Source organism: Capra hircus, chromosome 11, assembly GCF_001704415.2.
Source record: "Capra hircus breed San Clemente chromosome 11, ASM170441v1, whole genome shotgun sequence".
Lineage (NCBI taxonomy): Eukaryota > Metazoa > Chordata > Mammalia > Artiodactyla > Bovidae > Capra > Capra hircus.
In genome coordinates, this window is record NC_030818.1 from 53,605,998 (window position 1) to 53,614,508 (window position 8,511).

The window sequence follows — 8,511 nt, forward strand, 5'->3', positions numbered from 1 at the left end:
AAGGAAGAAGAATATAAACAGGATGAAAGAGTGATGTATGGCAAAATCAATACAATATTGTAATTAGCTTCTAATTAAAATAAATAAATTTATATTTAAAAAAAAGAAGTAATTCACCCAAAACTAAAAAGATAAAAATAAAATGCAAGGATATTCTTTTGTCAAAGAAAGACAAATGTGAAGGCAGATGAGATGATAGTCTTTTTGAAAACTAGGAGTGGAAATAATAGCCATGTGACTGGAATGCTTGATGGGCAGAAGACAAATGAGCACTGGTGAGTTAAACAAAGACTAGAGCTTCAACAGCCAGCGTGCCATGTGAGTGTATTCAGAATTTATGTTTTTCATGATGTTTTCTATAACTTTTGACATTTTCAGTAGTAACAGTTTTTTAAATGGAAAGTTTATCTTGGAAGTAAGATTTTACCATGAAATTTTATACATTTCAAACTATGTCAAAAACAAGCATATACTGGGGTTTTAGAATGGAGATTCAAAAGTGTTATCTAGCCTAGAAAAATCAGACAGTCTATAGTTGTTGCATTGTTTTATTTTATTGCTTTATTTTGCACTTAAAATCTAAAAGCTACTTTGTGTGTAAGACTAATTAAATCAAGAAACATGATCCACCTAGAATCTTTTTTACCCCCCACATTAAAGATTAGCCTCAATAAATAAATAAATAAATAAAGTGAATGGATAGCTATAAGCTGGTGAGTGACATGACCTGTTGTGTGTTTCTAAAACAGGTCATTCTGGCTTAACTGTGGAAAAGAGAATTTGAGAGGAATAAGACTGGAGACCAACAGACCATTTAGGCATTTGGAGTGCCAATGAAAAAATGATGATGCCCGCTATATCAGTAAATAAACGATGTTACAGTCATCAAGTCATCACATTACAACCCCCTCAGTGATGCACCCTGAGAGAACTCAGGACAGAAATAGGATGCCTGCCATCAAGTAGTCAACCTCTGCAGAGACTCCCAATGGTGTATTCTGAAGAGACTCAGGATGTGAAAACAGAATAGTGGCCCCAGATAGCTAAGGTCATATCAAAATAATGATTTCAGTGAGCCCAGACTTTGGCATCTTCCTATACATATACAAGTGATAAATTCCTTAACTTGAGATATCTGATTTTCTTTAATTAACAATAATCTTTTGATACTCTAACTAAATAGTCTTTGTTGCAAAAATCCGTTTGTATCCTGGCTTCTTCCTTAGCTTTTCTGACTAGTCTCTCAAGGGTGAGAGGTTGCATCCTGGGCTTAAGTCCTCAGTTTTGTGTACCAAATAAAGCATAATTCTCAGCTTTTAACTTGTGCATTTTTCTTTTATTTTGCAGTTGAATTTAGTATTCCATTAACAAATCATGTTGGCTATTCTGAAATAATGAGCATAAGGTAAAGAGAATTGAAGAAATTTGAGTTTGATTTATGAAGTAGAATTTTGAATATTGAGTGTAAAGAGAGCAAGAGAAAGATTACAAAAATTACAGCACTTGCTGGTGAGACTCACTGTAATGGGGAAAGGTTAATTCTGACTCCATAGTGTATCTGCTTCTTCTGTGATGTTAACTCTTGTTTTGCCACCTTCGTTATATTAGGCATACATAATGGCCTGCCTCCTGGAACCCTGCTCCCCTCCTCCTGACCCTTAAATTAAAGTGCCTTTGTTTAGCTCACAAGGAGATATTCCATTTCACACCACCTGTGAAATATTTGTAAGGAAATTAAACTAACACAGCCACCACCACCCCCACCTTATATGTGCCATTCTATGAGATATCTGCAAGAATAAAATGGTCTTTTTACTTTGTTACCTCACCTCCCCCATCTCTGATCCACAAAAGAACCTGGTATCCAGGCCCCAGCAAGACAGTCTTTTTGAGACATTAGTCTGCCATCTTCTCAGTCATCTGGCTTTCAAAATAAAGTCTTATTTCTTGCTTCAACATCTTGTCTCTCAGATTTATTGGCCAGCCTATGGTGCAGTGAGCAGAGTGAGGTTGGACTTGGTAACAAGAGAAATATCACAGAAATTACAGCAAATTTTGCTGAGACTCACCAATATTGTGAACAGATGTGGATAGGCAGGATTTAGAGGAAGAAGTCTGACATGATTCTGGAGCATCCAGTACTGATAACAGTCTGCATCCCAAGGTTTATATTTTTAGTTATATGGATATTAAAGCTTCAATTGTAAAGCTAGCTAATTGTAACCAAAATTATCAATTTATAAAACCTAAGGATGTCTTGTAACTTTAAAGAATACCTAGTCAATCTCTAATTATAGCCTGAATATATTCTATAGACTTTTCTGCAAGAATGTCGTCATCTAGGTCTGAAATAACTCAAGTAAACAATGCTCCCTGAAGACATTGACCTGAAAATGAAAGTGTGACATGGTGGAAAATCTAATAAGCAAAGATTTCTAATTGTTCTATTGTTTTAAAACTCTGCAGCAGGAAAGAATTATTGAGAGTAGGCTTCCTGCTGGCTCTGCCTCTGTGCTAACCCTGAAATCTGACTCCTTCAAGTGAATAGTGGCAGCTGCTGTAGGAGGCACACTACTGGGTTTACTGTTTTGGTTTTCCCTGCTTCGAAGTGATGTTTTAGATATAGGTAATGACTATTTCCCAGGGTAGCTATTCCATGGTCTTCATTTGTTACTCTGGGCAACTGTTCCCTCCAAGCTGAAACTACCAGTCAAGAATTTACTGGAAAGTATAAAAGAATTGTCAGTAAAGTTTAACGTCACACTTTTTTTAGTTATGCTGTTCATATATTCTTTAGTGAAATGCGTTATAATACACAAGAAAACTCAAGATATATATTGCATTGTCAGTTCAGTTCAGTTGCTCAGTCGTGTCCGACTCTTTGCGACCCCATGAGTCGCAGCACGCCAGGCCTCCCTGTCCATCACCAACTCCCAGAGTTCACTCAAACTCACGCCCATCGAGTCCGTGATGCCATCTAGCCACCTCATACTCTGTCGTCCCCTTCTCCTCCTGTCCCCAATCCCTTCCAGCATCAAAGTCTTTTCCAATGAGTTAACTCTTCTCATGAGGTGGCCAAAGTACTGGAGTTTCAGCTTTAGCATTATTCCCTCCAAAGAAATCCCAGGGCTGATCTCCTTCAGAATGGATTGGTTGGATCTCCTTGCAGTCCAAGGGACTCTCAAGAGTCTTCTCCAACACCACAGTTCAAAAGCATCAATTCTTCAGTGCTCAGCCTTCTTCACAGTCCAACTCTCACATCCATACATGACCACGGGAAAACCATAGCCTTGACTAGAAGGACCTTTGTTGGAAAAGTAATGTCTCTGCTTTTGAATATACTATCTAGGTTGATCATAACTTTTCTTCCAAGGAGTAAGTGTCTTTTAATTTCATGGCTGCAATCACCATCTGCAGTGATTTTGGAGCCCAAAAAAATAAAGTCTGACATTGTTTCCACTGTTTGTAAGAAGTGTTAAAATGTTTTAGTTCAAAAGAGTTTCCTACAACTCCAACTAGACTATTTATAAACATATGTAATTTTTTTTAAATTTCTTTTGTTTTAGACTACTTTTCTAAACTATTTAGTGAAAAGCATGGTTTATTTAACTCAACTACTCAACTATGAAAAGCTTCACTCTTTGACATTAAAAATAATAAACAAATGCTAACACTCACTTTGTGACTTTTATCCAGAACATCAAAGTCTAATGATATAAAGACTCAATAGACAGGAAAAGAAAAAAACAAAAAGGTGAGAATGAGCCTTTCAACCTCAAACTTTAAAAAGGAAAGCTACCGTTAAAATATTTTTGATGGAAATTCATGCATATGAAGTATTGTTTTTAAAATGTCTTTTACTAGAGATAAATAGAAATGTTTAATGTGAAATGTTAAATAATTTGCCTTGATAATTCAATTTATAAAGACTGCTCTGCAGTTGTCCTGGACTTTCACACTTCAAAACAGATTATATGTGTGTGTGTGTGCATGTCATTATCATCAATAACAATAATGATAAGTTAATGGTTTGTCCAAATGCCTAGGGAATCCAGGTAGGCAAAGACTGGATTATCTGGGGAGTCAAAAATGATTGTAAAACATCAAGTTTTATTATAGAAAATCTTCATATAATAATGCCTAATGCCATGGGATCAGATTAATGGCTCCACTGCAATGAAATTCTTTACTGAACTAAGATCCTACTAGTTTGTAGTGCCATCATTCTGAACACTAATTAATATTAGCACACAGCTGGATATGCACCCAGTAGAGTTCTATGGTATTGTTCTTAGTAAGTCAAGAATCTCTCAGACCAAATCCCCCAATTTGGATTAATTCCAATTCATTAATGATATTTATCAAACACATTGTTGTTGCTGTTGTTTAGTTGCTAAGTATTATATAACTCTTTGTGACCCCATGGGGTGTAGCCTGCCAGGATCCTCTGTCCATGGGATTTCCCAGGCAAGAATACTGGAGAGAGTAGCCATTTCCTTCTCTAGGAGATCTTCCCAACCCAGGTATCAAACTTGCAGCTACTGAACTGCACGTGAATTTTTTATCATTGAGCCATGAGGGAAGCCTTATCAAACATGTAGAATTTTCTAAAAGTTCCACCACTGAAAGAATAAAAAGTAGTTTGAAGAATTTGATTGATCCAGATAAGTTCTAATAATACCGTTTTGTTTAAATAAAAATTTCTGATATATTTAATCACTTGAAACCATAAGAGGAAAATAAATTGTAGACAAGAATGATGTATTTTATGACATAGGTGTAACTGGACTGTTTTGGAGTATTGGTTATAAAGGAAAGCAATGCTAAGCATAACTTGAGAGTTCTCATAAACTTCTCTGGAAAAATAATTTTTATGTATAAAGTATAATCTTGATCTGATGACCAGAAACTTTAGACAAAAATATATTTCAAAATGAATTGACATCTCAAAAATAAAATTCTAGTCACATAACCATGAATAACATAAAAGAGAAAATTAAGTGATGATTAACTAAAATACGTCATGTGTACTTAGTCACTCAGTCGTGTCCGACTCTTTATGACCCCATGGACTGTATCCCACCAAGTTCCTCTCTCCATGGGGATTCTCCAGGCAAGAGTACTGGAGTGGGTTGCCATGCTCTTCTCAAAATGCATCATAAGCAAGCCCAAAGACCTTTTGCAAGATGTTATATGTTCTTCCTTCTTCCTTTCCATACATCCTTCCTTCTTTTCTCTCTTTCTTTTTTTATTTTTAAAATAATTTCTTGTTTAATTGTAAGAGATTAGAAGAGGCATACATAATCAAGGAAGAATACAAGAGTGACAAAAATTTAGAAAAAGCATATCAGGAAGACTGAGCTCAAAATGAGCTGTGACTTATAAATATGTTTAAAACAAGAAAAGTGAGACTTCAGGGAATGTTCACAGTGAAAGGCAAATGAGCAAGAGAGGTCAAACTGTTTGAGGCAGGTGCTATTATTTCAAAGAAGTCAAAAAAAGAGTCTGCTTTACTATAATTTCTCTTCTATTTCCATCATTAAGTAGATGCTCTTCAAACTTAAGAGTGGAGTAAATGTGGAAAAGAAAGAATTAATCCTTAAATCGGTATTGCACAGTTTAATGCCTATAGACACCAGAGAGATAACAAATTAGAGAGACATGCAGAGCGTTAAAAAAAAAAAATGAGAATAGTGTGGTACTATAAAGAACTGGAAAGCTCATCTTTATCTAAAAGGATTCATGCTCCATTGTAAGAAATAAAAATATATTCTATTTGGAAAATGCTGCCCAACAATTCTTCCTTTTCTGCTGTCCTTTATATCAAATATCTTAGAAATTCTTTTCTGGACTTCCAATTCTATTATTCCTGCTGGCAAAATCCCATGGACAGAGGAGCCTGGTGGGCATAGTTCCTGGGGTCACAAAGAGTGAGACATAGCTGAGCACACACCCATATGTGCCCTAGAATAGATCTGTAATTTGCATTTATCTTCTCTGTGTAGCCATTTATACCTCTTGATAAATATTAACTTGGAAAAACACATGAAAAGTGATGCTTAATTAAACAAATGTTATGAAGTAATAGAATAAAGATGTTGGAAAAAGAGACAAATGTCTATTTGTCTGACATTGAGACCACTGTGGGAAGAATGAACAGTTTAATAAATGCTGCTGGAGTAATCATACAAAAGGATTGAACTTTTACCTCACACCATTTAGACAGTTCAATTATAGATGTATTAAATATTAGCTAAGACAAGGAACCATGAAACTTTTAGAATAAAACATGCAGATATATTGAAAACTTCTGGAAAGAAAAGGATTCCTTGACACAAAGTAAATTATCTCCCCTTCCTCCCCAGCCTCGTCTAGCTCATGCCCCTCCCCACTGGCTCCCTGAGTCCCAGGTGGGTCTGGCTTTGGGTAGCTGGGTGCCAATGGCTGGACAGATAGATGCAGGCAAGGATGGATGGAGGTATACACTGAGGGCCAAGGGCATCCACTGTCAAGGGCATTGCTTAAGGTGCATCCCAACAGATGGAGGGATACACAGAAGGCCAAATGCATCAACTTTAAAGGGCATTGCCCAAGGTCAACCCTGGTGGGCTGGGGCCAAGCTCAGTATTTGCAATTGACTGCTACCTTAAAATACAGGTCCTAAAAATGCCAGATTGTTTGGATTTAGAAAATGATCTATATAAATGATAAAAATTAAGAAAAAAAAATATTTTTTTTCTGTATTGTCCACTTGGAATACGGTGGACCTATGCTTTTGGTAGCTTAGGCAGTAAAGAATCTGCCTGGAATGCAGGAAATCTGGGTTCAATTGCTAGATTGGAAAGATCCCCTGGAGAAGGGAATGGCAAACCACTCCAGTATTCTTTCTGGGAGAATTCCATGGACAGAGTGTGGGATTGCAAAGAGTCAGACACAGCTGAGCAACTAACACACACACATGCTTCTGAAATAATATTCACCATGATTTTGGACAACCTTCCAAATTTAGAAGACATACTATAAATAAGTCTGAGCATGGAAAAATTGCTTTTGAACTGTGGTGCTGGAGAAAACTCTTGAGAGTCCCTTGGACAGCAAGGATATCAAACCAGACCACCCTAAAGGAAATAAACCCTGAATATTCATTGGAAGGACTGATGCTGAAGTTGAAGCTCCAATATTTGGCCACCCGATGTGAAAGACTGACTTACTGGAAAAGACCCTGGTGTTGGGAAAGACTGAACACAGGAGGAGAAGGGGACAACAGAGGGTGAGATGGTTGAATGGCATCATTGACTCAATAGACATGAATTTAAGCAAACTCCAGAAGATAGTGAAGGACAGGGAAGCCTGGCATGCCACGGTCCATGGGGTCACAAAGAGTAGGACACCACTTAGCCACTGAAGAACAGTAACAACATTTTTCCTTTTGCTCATTAACAGTGGATGACTCAGAGGTGGATTTTTTGGCCTTTAAAGGAAACAGAGATGATAAAGACTTCAAATGGAACTTGGACACAATATTGGAGAATACACTCAATTTAATTAATACACATGGAATCCAGCAAGCTAAAGGTATGGAAAGGAAGAGCCGTGGAAAACCCTACATGTGGCATTCAATATCTGGGAAGCAGCGGAGAGGCTATGGATCCTGATTCAGAGCAACAACCAGCGTCTTCAGGATCTGGGAATTCTCTTCATTCAGATGGAAGGGAAAGGTGCTATCAGCCTGGCTTTGTCTCAGAACAAAAGCCAAGATGTGAGAAATAAAGGATCCATGGGAGCGGAAATTAAATTGCGATAGGATTTCCCATGAAAGGTTCTCCATGATAGTAAGGATGGCCAACACTGCAACTATTATGCTATCTCAGGGTGGAAACATGCCATATTCCATGATGGCATCAGGCCCCAATTCAGAAATGCAGCCCAGGACTCCTCGTCCTGCTTCTAGTCAGACACAACTTATCCACTCTTCTCTGGGCTCCATATACAGCAGTGAAGTCATCACTCAGGATCTTTAGTTCCTCTGCACCACCCAATACAGCCTGTCCCAGTGAACAAACAAATAAACCCAGCTAATTTTTCCCCAGAGGCAGAAGCAGCAATAGATGCAGGCAAGAACCCTACAGCAACATCAGCAGCATCAGCCACAGGGGATTCAACTCCAGTTTACTGCCCCAAATCAAGTTCCTGTTCCTCTAGGCTGGAACAAGCTGCCTTCTCGAGTTGTTCAGCTTCCTCCAGCCTAGAGTTCTCTGGCACAATGACTGCAAATCAAGGGTAGGAAATGCTCCCCCATTTGGCCCAATGCAACAGCAAATCCAGGCAGATCATCCTTAACCACCATACAGACAACTTCCTGCTCTCCTCCTCCATATACCTTTGGCAGCAGCAAGCTTCAGGAGCCCAGAGAAACTTTCCTCAGATGAACAACTCAGGCCATGTAACAGCTCCTCAGATGAACTTGCAAGGAGGGCCTTTTAAGGTCCCAGTTCCCCTGTACAGCCTCAC

General features: G+C 38.0%; 1 pseudogene; it reads left to right on the top strand.

The window, feature by feature from the left end:
- Nucleotides 6,469–8,284, top strand: LOC102191807 (annotated as a pseudogene).